This window comes from Triturus cristatus, chromosome 5_1 (genome assembly GCF_964204655.1).
Source record: "Triturus cristatus chromosome 5_1, aTriCri1.1, whole genome shotgun sequence".
NCBI classification, from domain to species: Eukaryota; Metazoa; Chordata; class Amphibia; order Caudata; family Salamandridae; genus Triturus; species Triturus cristatus.
Window position 1 is genome coordinate 736,389,986 of NC_140587.1, and position 10,935 is coordinate 736,400,920.

General features: G+C 48.7%; 1 pseudogene; it reads left to right on the top strand.

The window, feature by feature from the left end:
• Window positions 1-2,013: 2,013 nt before the first annotated feature.
• LOC146831417 (tubulin alpha chain pseudogene) lies at window positions 2,014-3,430 on the top strand (annotated as a pseudogene).
• Window positions 3,431-10,935: the final 7,505 nt, after the last annotated feature.

A 10,935-nucleotide genomic window follows, 5' to 3' on the forward strand; every position in this document is an offset into this window, starting at 1 on the left:
AGTATTTTCTTATGGCTCGATTCTCACTGCCAACATCAAAAACTATGTCATCTAGTACCAACTTCAAATATTACAAAGAAAATCCTCTCACACTATCCCCCTGCTAAAACAACCCACGGGAACACCACATATTATTCAAATTAACTGCAGAAATGACAATCTTGCAATCTTTGAAATGTCCCTGCATGCTGTAGGTTCTGGATTGCAAACTGGCAGATATTTCAGAATGGTTCAAGACTTTAACACTGGAAATGTCAAAACATGATCTCATCCTCTGATAAATAATATGCTATGTTATACAAGGCAGCACTGATTTATTACTGGACTAGGTTAAATAAGACAGTTTGGCAAATAAATGACTGACGGTTGGATGAATGGTGACCACTCAAATTATGCTGGCAAAAAAGTGCTCCCCTTTGCCCCATCCAAGGAGGTGCAGTGAGGCTTCCCAGGTAATGCCTATTCAACTCTGTGACTCTCTTTCCGAATTTCCTCTTTACTCTGAGGGTACATAGAGGGCCAGAATTAAGTATTATGGTCAATATCTCCCTGTGAGTTAAGGTAAATTATGAGTTAAACTGCCTAGAATGGGGAATAACCATGTAGATCTGGAATTAATTGGCCATTCAATGCAGGTTTCTTTGAATCTGAAGAGCTTAATGCTATTTTCATCATTTTCTCTGAGCCCTCCCCTCTCTCCACCCGTGGTGTTATCTAGAGGGTGGCCTCACCCCAATGCTTAACTTGTAAAATAGTAAGTGCCACCACACTTGTCAGGAAGCCACTGCAGCTTGAACCTCCCATTGCCGCTAACAACAGTACCTACATAACCATTAATCATCACACTCTTACAAGTGTGACATTTCAGACTATTTCAGGCCCCCAAAGCTTTAAGAATGGCTTGGGTGGCAGGTATCAGTAGTTTTAATGTATATTGAATCAATAAACAACTGTTGTTCTGGGAATCTCAAAATTGCATAAACAGTGCCACCATATGGCAGCCTGTCATAAGTGCTGGTGTTGACAATTAAGCGCAGGTACCGAGCACCGGAAACCACCGGCTCAAATTAAGCACTGTCTCACCCTGTAAATCAGGTCAGGTAAGTCCATCCCCAGTACTTTCAGGTCGGAAAACACTGGACTACCCATAGCTGCCCAGAGCAGTATTCCTTCAGAGGGGGGCAGTGTTTTTAAAATAAATCTATTTACATCCACTTACAACTGCTTTGGAAGTATGAATCACAATATTCGAATTTCAAAGCTAAACCGTTTACTTCCTACAACAGAAGTAGGAACTATAATATACTACACAAACTCTCTGGCATGAGACCCACTGCAGTTTCCAGTCTTGCATCATGGAAGTGGTTTGATGACAGTACACATTCAATCACTGATTTCATCTACAAATGAACAATCCGATAAATGGTCCACTGTTTGAGTATTAGAAATGGGTGTATTAACAGGTCAGATATTCAATTTAGCAACAAGTACAGAATTTATAATACCAGTCAGCCTGAGAACAACATGATCAAAAACCTATTTTCTTTATACTTATAGTTGGCTTAAGTTCAAATTTCACATTGAGACAATTCAAAAGAGTTAGATCAATTGCAGCCACTGCCATATGCTTGAGGTAGCATTCCATTCTACAGGTTTTCAGTTTGTCTGTGACATTAGGGAAGTGGACAATCATATGCAAATCAGTCTTAGCACTGCTCCAAAATGAACTCCCCAGACCCAGAACCACCTCTTTTTTTAGTGGTAGAAAAGGGAGACCAAGCTTGTTTGGGACATGTTGACCCTCCTTGGTTAGGTGGCTCCTCGCACCCTTCAAGCACAATGGGGCAGATTTACTATTATTACACGCACCTTACAAGCCACCTTGCCGGGCTGCACTACGTGAAAGGGGAAAGGCAGGAATTTTCTGTATTTAACATGGTGCAACACATTCCTCTCACAGAGACTCGTCACACGGCTCGAAGTGAGACCAGAACCGACTGAACCAGATCAATCATGAGGGAATGTATTGCAGTCCACGTCGGCCAGGCTGGGGTCTAAATGGGCAATGCCAGCTGGGAGCTGTAGTGCCTGCAGCATGGCATCCAGCCGGACGGACAGATGCCCAGCGACAAGACCATCGGGCGGTGATGACTCCTTCAACACCTTCTTCAGCGAGACGGGGGCCGGGAAGCACGTGCCCCGGGCCTTCTTTGTGGACCTGGAGCCCAGTGTCATTGATGAAGTTTGGACTGGGACATACCGCCAGCTCTTCAACCCAGAGCAGCTTGTAACTGGCAAGGAAGATGCGGCCAATAATTATGCCCGTGAGCATTACACCATCGGCAAGGCGATCATTGATCCAGTGCTGGACAGAATGCGAAAGCTGGCTGACCAGTGTATTGGCCTTCAAGGATTTCTCGTCTTTCATAGCTTTGGTGGAGGCACTGGCTCGGGCTTCATATACCTGCTGATGGAGCGGCTTTCTGTAGATTATGGCAAGAAGTCAAAGCTAGAATTTGCCATCTACTCAGCTCCCCAAGTGTCAACTGCTGTGGTCGAACCCTACAACTCCATCCTGACAACTCACACCACCCTGGAGCATTCGGACTGCGCCTTCATGGTGGACAACGAAGCAATCTATGACATCTGCCGCAGGAACCTTGACATTAAGCGCCCAACCTATACCAACCTCAACCGCTTGATAAATCAGATTGTGTCATCCATTACAGCCTCCCTTCGGTTCGATGGTGCCCTCAATGTTGACCTCACAGAGTTCCAGACCAACTTGGTGCCCTATTCCCATATTCACTTCCCCTTGGCCACCTATGCCCCAGCAATCTCGGCAGAAAAAGCCTACCACGAGCAGCTTTCAGTCCCTGAGATCACCAATGCTTGCTTTGAGCCAGCAAACCAGATTGTTAAATGTGACCCACGCCACGGTAAGTACATGGCTTGCTGCCTGTTATACCGTGGTGACGTGGTGCCCAAAGATGTAAATGCTGCGATTGCAGCAATAAAGACCAAGCGCAGTATTCAGTTTGTGGACTGGTGCCCAACTGGCTTTAAAGTTGGTATTAACTACCAGCCTCCCACTGTGATGCCTGGTGGAGATCTGGCCAAGGTGCAGCATGCTGTGTGCATGTTGAGCAACACCACAGCCATCGCTGAGGCATGGGCTCACTTGGACCACAAGTTTGACCTGATGTATGCAAAGTGTGCCTTTGTCCACTATGTGGTATGTGGGTGAGGGAATGGAGGAAGGAGAGTTCTCGGAGGCGCGGGAGGACATGGCTGCCCTGGAGAAGGATTATGAAGAGGTGGGATTAGACTCTTATGAGGGCGAAGAAGATGAAGGTGAAGAGTATTAGGCGAAAGTGATTTTATTGTGTGGTAGATAGACAATTTTCTTTGCGGTCCTTTCACCATGAAATTAAAGTCTTTTCCAATGTAATTTAAAACAAAAAACAAAAAAAAAAAACATGGTGCAACACATTCCTGTCCTTTCCATGTGCTGGCTCACAGTGTCCTGCCTAGTGTCCATGCAGGTAGGAATGTTTTGAGCATGAAGGGTCACTTTCTTGCATGAAAAAACCCTCAAAAGAATTTTCTTCTTTCTAAATGTGCTGCAGAACGCAGCACACTTAGAAAGAGGAATACAACAAGGAGGAATAAATATATTTCTCCTTGTTTACGCCTCCTCTGGAAGGAAGACCATTTTGACACATTCCCAAGTTTACCAGTGATGCTACATCTGTAAATACTCCAGATTTATCAAGCCAGTCATGGCCAAACAAGTTGGCCTTACATGGCTTGATAAATCTCACTTAGGTTTTGCGTCTCCTTTGCATGGTGCAAGAGTGACACAAAACCATGAGAAATTTGCCCCAACATCCTTAACTACTCTGCACATTTGTCACTTGGATGCCTGACCAGCACCTGTGCTCAAAATGAGTTTTGCAAAAAAAAAAAAAAACACCAAATTTACCTTGTTGCTGCACATAGCACATGGTCAGGGTGTCATGGCCAATTCCAGACCATTACGGGTGCAACTATGAAGAGAAGAAATTACCTTCAGTATGTCAATTTGGGGCCCTATTACATAACGTCCCCCTGGGCACTTTGGAATTACAGAATGGACCGCAGACGCTAGTGCAGCCCCTTCTGTAAAACCAATAGCGCTGGTGCGCATGAAGCACCAGCACTATCTTCAAGGGGGCACTCCCTTTTTTGCAAGGGGCTTGAGGTTCCGTGAAAACTGAACCCATGTTTCTGTACTAATGGTACCGTGACGATTCTGGTGTTAGCGAATCGCAAATGATGAGTCTAATATAAGCGAGCGTTTTCGCAACGCTGCACTGAAGGATTCGTCATGTATGTTATGTTATGTTACTCCGCACTTTTTGAGCGCACGGCTACCCCAGAAGGGTGTCCCGGCGCTTTGGCAAGGTGACCCAGAGAAACACGAAACCAAAAGGAAAGACCTACTACCGTCACACTAGGTTACTTAGTAAAAAGCAGTGTTTTCAACTCCTTCCTGAAAGCCAGAAGATTATTCGCTTTCCGAAGGGAAAGTGGGAGCTCGTTCCACAGGCAGGCTGTCACAAACTGGAAGGAGCGGCCTCCCATCCGAACACGTTTGACCACCGGCACCTCCGTTTTAGCCAGGTCCGCTGACCTCAGCAGCCTCCGCGGCACGTAGAAGACGATACGCTTCCTCAGGTAGTGAGGGCCAATCGCATGAAGGGCCTTGAATGCCAGAGAGAGGAGCTTGAATCTAATTCTCCCCAAAATTGGGAGCCAGTGCAGCCTAGCCAAAAGCGCAGAGGCACTAGCTCTCCTAGTCAACCCATAAATAGCTCTGGCCGCCGAGTTCTGGACAATCTGCAGTTTGGATAACAAATACTTAGGTAGGCCTGCAAAAAGAGCATTTGCATAATCCAGGCGGGAGCCCACAAGCGCCTGGACTACCTTCCTACGATACTGCAGTGAAAGTAGGGGAAGAAATTTCTCAAGCATCTTAAGGATGCTGAAACATTTCCCTGCTAATCCCAGGATGTGTGGACGAAAAGATAGAACATCGTCAAACACCACTCCGAGATTTTTTACCTGGGAAGATGGCTTCTCTGGGGGGGACATGTCCTGGGGCCACCATGACTTCCAGCCCGGATCAGGGGCACAGCCGAAAAAGAGCAGCTCAGATTTGTCTGAGTTGCATTTCAGGCTGTGCCGCTGGAACCACGCAAAGACTGCACTCAGGCAGTCCTTAATTCTGCCGCCACTAAAGGCCTCTCCCTTCCTGCAATTGAACAAGAGCTGGGTGTCATCAGCATATGAGATGACCCGGGCCCCGAACGCCTCCGCTACCTCCGCAAGAGGGGCCATGTATATGTTGAAGATGGTGGGGCTCAGGATAGAGCCCTGAGGCACCCCCACCTCCAGCGGAAGCATTTCGGCCGAGAACGGTGGGGCCCAGATCACCTGTCGACGGTCGGCAAGAAAGGATTGAAACCAGTCCAACACCGTCCCTCACAGACCAATCTCCCTAAGTCTTGAGAGAAGGCCTGCGTGTGGGACGGTGTCGAATGCCGCCGATAGGTCCAACATAACCAACATAGCCTTTCCCCCATGATCGAGCGTCTCCCTGATGGCGTCGGTGACCTCAACCAGAGCCGTCTCCGTGCTGTAATTCGCACGAAAGCCGGACTGGGAGTCATGCAGCAGTTTGTTGTTCTCAATAAGGTGGTCAGAGTATGCTGAACATGTTTCTCCAACACCTTCGCCAGAGCAGGGAGGAGGGAGATTGGTCTGTAGTTAGCGCATTGCAGGGGATCGAGCAGAGGCTTCTTGATCAGCGGCAGAATAAGTGCGTGTTTCCATTGGCGCGGAACCACCCCTGAGCTCAATGAAAGATTAACCAGGGGGTTCAGCAGACCATTCACCGCCGGAGCCACCTTGCCCAGGCATTTCGCCGGACAGACATCCAACGGCGAACCAGATTGTAGCCTGGATAGCAGCTCAAGCGATGTCTCACAGGACAACTGGGGAAAAGCAGACAATAAGGGCCCAGTTTCAGCCTGCAAGGGCGCTGAATAAGTCAACTTGTCCCCTGACACCACGTCCACTAATTGAACATCCGCCATTGGAAAAGTGGCCTGAATCTTTGTGATCTTAGTCACAAAAAAGTCAGCAAGCTGTTTGATCCATTCCTCCGAGTGAGAATGGACCAGGGTCCCTACTACCGGGTTGACAAACTCCTTCACAACCCTAAAGAGTTCCCGGCTCATATTATCCGCTTTATCAATTCTCTGCTCCAAATAGATCTTTTTGGCTGCGACAATCTGTTTATAATAGGATTTTATCGCACCACGGTAATTCATTCGCTCCACAAGATCGTACTTGCGCCGCCACTGCCTTTCCAACTTTTTGCAGTCTTGTCGCATTGTACGAAGAGCGGACGAGAACCATGGAGCAGAATTGAGATGAGCTATTCTAGCAAGCTTCAGAGGGGCCAACTCCTCAAATCTTGCCTGCATCCAGTTCTGGACCAGGATGAGATCAGTTTCCAGAACCCCTGTCACTGGACACGGATATTTGCCGAGAGCCTCGGATAGCATATCTGCTGACACAAGATGGTAGGCTCTGAAATGCCGGGGACCTTCCTCTCGAGCCCTTTGGCTAAGCTTGGATTCAAGCACCAAGTCAAAATTTATCAGATAATGATCTGACCAAAGGACCGGGAGTGGAGGGGACACCTCAATAGGTTTGGAAGCAAAGATCACATCTAATGTGTGGCCTTTCTCGTGAGTGGGGCTATGGATAAAAGGGGCTAGCCCTAACATCTCTGTAATCTCGCGGAGTTTAATAGCTTCCGGATCCGTAAGGCAGTCCATATGCAAGTTTAAGTCGCCCAGCAACAGGCAGTGCGCCGAACGCATACAAGGTACAGACAAGGCCGACTGTAGATCCTCAAAAAAGGATCCAATGGGTCCAGGAGGTCTATAAAGGAGAATACCAGTACAGGTCTGGGACGCCGATAGATGGAGTGTAAAGCCTAATGCTTCACATCCGGCAATGCTGTCCACCACAAAGGAGGAACAGTCAAAAACCTTGTCCACTACCAGAGCCACCCCGCCGCCTCGTCCCTCAGTTCTATCCCTCCGTAAGATGGAATAATTAGGAGGGACAGCACAGGCGATGTCGGGTTCAGAGCCCACACCCAGCCAAGTCTCAGTTAAAAATAAACAAGAGATCTTGGAGTGCGCGAGTAGATCCCATATATCCGAAGTATGGCGAGGCAGGGACCTAGTGTTGAGCAGCGCGCACTGGTAGTGTTGCGGAGGGGTAGATGGACTATGGGTAGATGATAATGAGGGGAGCCAATTACACACGGGGCAACCCCGACCCAAACGGCGACCGCCAGGGAAGAGAGACGGACAAGCAGAGCGTGTAGGGCGCAAAGCACGCAAAGAAGCAGCGCTGTACGTAATCATCCCGAGGCCACAGGTAGGCACCTCTAATCCAGCAGACACCGGAGACGAGGGCCAGAGTCCGACCTCGTCCGCCTCCGATACGCTGACGAGCGCAGACGGGCAGGACTCTGGCACGACTCAGGCGCAGGGAAGCCGCTCCGCTGCGCGTTACCGCTGCGCGAAACCAGCGAGCATTAAATAGCGTCGTCTCGGCGTCCCAGGTGACCTGGACGCTCCAAGATGGCGCTCGCGCTTCCTCCCCAATGCAAAATGGCGCCGAACCCTGCAAAACCCACAGACCTCCCGGTAGCCCGGACCCGCCAAACAGCGGTGGTGATGACAGATTATGGTGCAAGGTAGGGGCCAGGAGCGCGTTATAAAAACAGGGGGAAGGCGAAAAATAAAAGAACTAAACTCCACAAAACGGGGTAGTTTAAAATCTAGGAAGAGCAAAGATGACGCGCGACCAGCGCGAACAGCAGCAGGGCACCGATAGTGTTCTAGCCCTCCAGGGCACTAAGCAGACTCACCTGCTGCTCAGCTCGCCCTAAATAGCGTCGTCTCGGCGTCCCAGGTGACCTGGACGCTCCAAGATGGCGCTCGCGCTTCCTCCCCAATGCAAAATGGCGCCGAACCCTGCAAAACCCACAGACCTCCCGGTAGCCCGGACCCGCCAAACAGCGGTGGTGATGACAGATTATGGTGCAAGGTAGGGGCCAGGAGCGCGTTATAAAAACAGGGGGAAGGCGAAAAATAAAAGAACTAAACTCCACAAAACGGGGTAGTTTAAAATCTAGGAAGAGCAAAGATGACGCGCGACCAGCGCGAACAGCAGCAGGGCACCGATAGTGTTCTAGCCCTCCAGGGCACTAAGCAGACTCACCTGCTGCTCAGCTCGCCCTAAATAGCGTCGTCTCGGCGTCCCAGGTGACCTGGACGCTCCAAGATGGCGCTCGCGCTTCCTCCCCAATGCAAAATGGCGCCGAACCCTGCAAAACCCACAGACCTCCCGGTAGCCCGGACCCACCAAACAGCGGTGGTGATGACAGATTATGGTGCAAGGTAGGGGCCAGGAGCGCGTTATAAAAACAGGGGGAAGGCGAAAAATAAAAGAACTAAACTCCACAAAACGGGGTAGTTTAAAATCTAGGAAGAGCAAATATGACGCGCGACCAGCGCGAACAGCAGCAGGGCACCGATAGTGTTCTAGCCCTCCAGGGCACTAAGCAGACTCACCTGCTGCTCAGCTCGCCCTAAATAGCGTCGTCTCGGCGTCCCAGGTGACCTGGACGCTCCAAGATGGCGCTCGCGCTTCCTCCCCAATGCAAAATGGCGCCGAACCCTGCAAAACCCACAGACCTCCCGGTAGCCCGGACCCGCCAAACAGCGGTGGTGATGACAGATTATGGTGCAAGGTAGGGGCCAGGAGCGCGTTATAAAAACAGGGGGAAGGCGAAAAATAAAAGAACTAAACTCCACAAAACGGGGTAGTTTAAAATCTAGGAAGAGCAAAGATGACGCGCGACCAGCGCGAACAGCAGCAGGGCACCGATAGTGTTCTAGCCCTCCAGGGCACTAAGCAATGTATTGCTGATTCTTGTGTTCGAACCTAGAGGTTCCATTTCGTTCACGACGTCCATTTTGTATCATTGCCCTCACATAGTCAGTGAATGGGCGATGTCCGAACAATGACCCTGATTAGGTAACCTCGAGGGCACGTAGTCCCTAGTGCGCGTTCTGCCAAATTCTGCATGACTTGGCGAAATCTGACCCTGTCACCTGAGGCGGACCCTGCCGTACTGGTTTTCTGTCCTGTCCTGCCTGAGCAAGATTACTGACCCTGATACAATAGACCACGCTTCTTTTATTTGCCTAGGAATATGTCTTATCTGACTCTTCTATTTTCTGCATCTGTTCCTGCATTTCCCTTTAGCCTTTTATGATGAGGAGGTGACCAATTTTATTATGGGGCGGTCCGGCCTTTCAATAGAGGGATGACAGAAACATGTGATTGAAGGCGGGACACCTGGAGATGGGAATGTGATGTTGTGTGATCTTATTGTTTGGAATACAGAAACGGGAATAATTGTAAACTTGTAGGAATGTTAGCCCGAAGCAGAATATTCAGTATTTAAGGAGCGACCTGCTTTGTACAAATCTCCTTAGAATCTATCTCGTATGATACTTCTGTGACTTCTGTTCCTGACTGCAGTCATTAAAGACGATCTTTTGACGCCAGAGGAAGAGTCCCGTGTCTCTGTTTGTTAAGTACGCCAAAACAGGTGAACCCCGAAGGCTTCTGGTGTTGTCCCCTGGCACCGCTGGGTCTTAGAAATTGCCCAGTCCTTCAGGCTGTGCCAGTGCCTAATTACCTACTTGGGTGCAGAGGCAAAGAAGCCCTCACCTAAGAGGAGCAGCATTTTTAAAGCAGCTGCTACATATTTTATGTGAATGTGCTGCCCCCACGGCAGCATCAATTTGGGCGTTCCTCATAATATGGTGCATTTTCCTTCATTGCACTGAGCACACCTTTTCAAAGGTGTGTCCGGCACAATAAAGGAAAATGCACCCCATCTATAATGCGGCCCCAGAAGTGACATTACTACATAGATCAGCATTCATGGAGACAAATATGACAAGCATGGTCTCATTCAGTTCTGGGAAACATGGTGTTCGAGACAGATGATTTTAACTAACTCAAACCCCACAGGGTATCACCTAGCAATTGCAGACAGCTGCCATAATGCATGTTCTTGGTCAATGTTGCTTCCATTTAGGTAGACATGGCTCTGAACCACCTAGTCACACCTTCTTAGGTCAACATCTAACTTTCCTTGGAAAATAACCTTACCTTCCATGTGAGCCATTCTCATCTAGGCAAGCACCCTGTCCCTGATAAGTACATACCTTTCTTTTGCTCAAAGTTGCTAATGTTTATGAAATGAAATGAAGGTTTTGTCAAGCGCGTGTTTTCCAAATCCTCTTAGCGCTAGCTGTCATTGATCTATGCAAGAGGGAAATAATAAAGTAACTATGGTTTTGGTGCAAATAGCAATGTTTTTAGTGCTTTCCTAAACAATTGTATTTTGGTTCGATTTTTAAGACTAATGGGCAAGGTGTTGCAAAGTTTGGGGGACGGAGGGAAGAAACATCTGCTACCCCATTTTATAGTCCTTACCCTGGGAACCATGACTAAAGAGGCTGATGATGACCTGAGGTTTCTTTGTGAGATGTGCCATCTGATGTGCTGACTGAGATAGGCAGGCCCAGCCCCATTCAGTGTCTTATGTACAATGCACATGGACTTGAATTGGATCCTTGCCTGGACTGGGAGCCAGTGCAGGTCTTGAATGCCTTGGCCTATAGGACTGAATTTAGGAATCTTAAGCAGCAATCGCACGCCTGCATTTTATAGTGTTTGCAGCTTGCGTATAATTCTCTTTTTTGACCCTCAACAGAGAGTGTT